Source organism: Penaeus monodon, chromosome 27 (assembly GCF_015228065.2).
Source record: "Penaeus monodon isolate SGIC_2016 chromosome 27, NSTDA_Pmon_1, whole genome shotgun sequence".
NCBI lineage: Eukaryota > Metazoa > Arthropoda > Malacostraca > Decapoda > Penaeidae > Penaeus > Penaeus monodon.
This window is the reverse complement of record NC_051412.1, coordinates 40,624,082-40,625,101: the sequence shown is the minus strand read 5'-3', so window position 1 is coordinate 40,625,101 and position 1,020 is coordinate 40,624,082.

Sequence of the window (1,020 nt, the reverse complement as noted above, 5' to 3'; positions counted from 1 at the left end):
GATCCAAATACACAAAACGGTTCGTTTTTAGAGAGCAGCGGGAAGTTGCGTTTGTTTTACGGTTTTAAATTTATTTGTGGAGGATTTTGGGCCCCGTACTTAAAACCGGGATAAGGGCCAAAAACCCCTTCGCCTTCCGAAACAGCCACCCTAACTCCCGCACTCCACCCCTTTTTCCGGGCGCCCTGGCACCCCCGGGGCTCCCTCTCTGGCCATTTTCAGCTCGTCCCCCCAAAGAGTGAAGGTAGATCAGTGTGACTCCAGGAAATCGTTTCGCAAAACGGCATAGCCATGTGAAAAACCCATAAAAGAGCAGAACATCTTTTTAACTTGCACGATAAAATGCATTTTCCATTTGGTCTCGCCCCCCTAAAGGGGGTGGACGGGGCCCGCAGAAAAAAATATAGTGAATTCGTGAGATTTAGAGCAAATGTACGTGAATTCTTTCAGGTGTGTGTACTTCCCATTTAAATATCAGTTCACATTTATTTTCTTGTAAAGGGGATTTGCCGTGTTGCCTTTGCCCGCGGGTTTACCCTGGCGGCGAGCAACGTTATGAAGAGCCCGGAGGACCTAGAGAGGGAATGTTTCTCGGTTTAACCCAAAATTGGACTCGGGTAACCCCTTGTTTTCCCCTATATAAATATATGTGGATGTATCTACAATCTGTCTGTGAAAGAAATATCATTTAGTAAAAGGGCGAATAAAACACAATGTAGTAAAAAGGCAAAACAGACCGAAGTTTTTTTTCTAAAGGTCTTAAGACACATTCTTTTGAGACAAGAGATTCGTATCCAATGGCCGCCGCTAGGAGCTGGGACTCAGCTGATGAGGGAACTTGGGGGGTTAACACGGTCAGAGACACCTTGCCCAGGTCAGCGAGACTTTGACTCAGCGCAGCCAGGTCAAGGAAAGTCCCTTGTAGAAATGTAAAAATCTTTTGTTTCTTTGGTTTTCTAAAACTAAAATTTTTTTAAAAAAACAGAAAAACAGCAGCAAAAAATCATAAACATAAAAAAA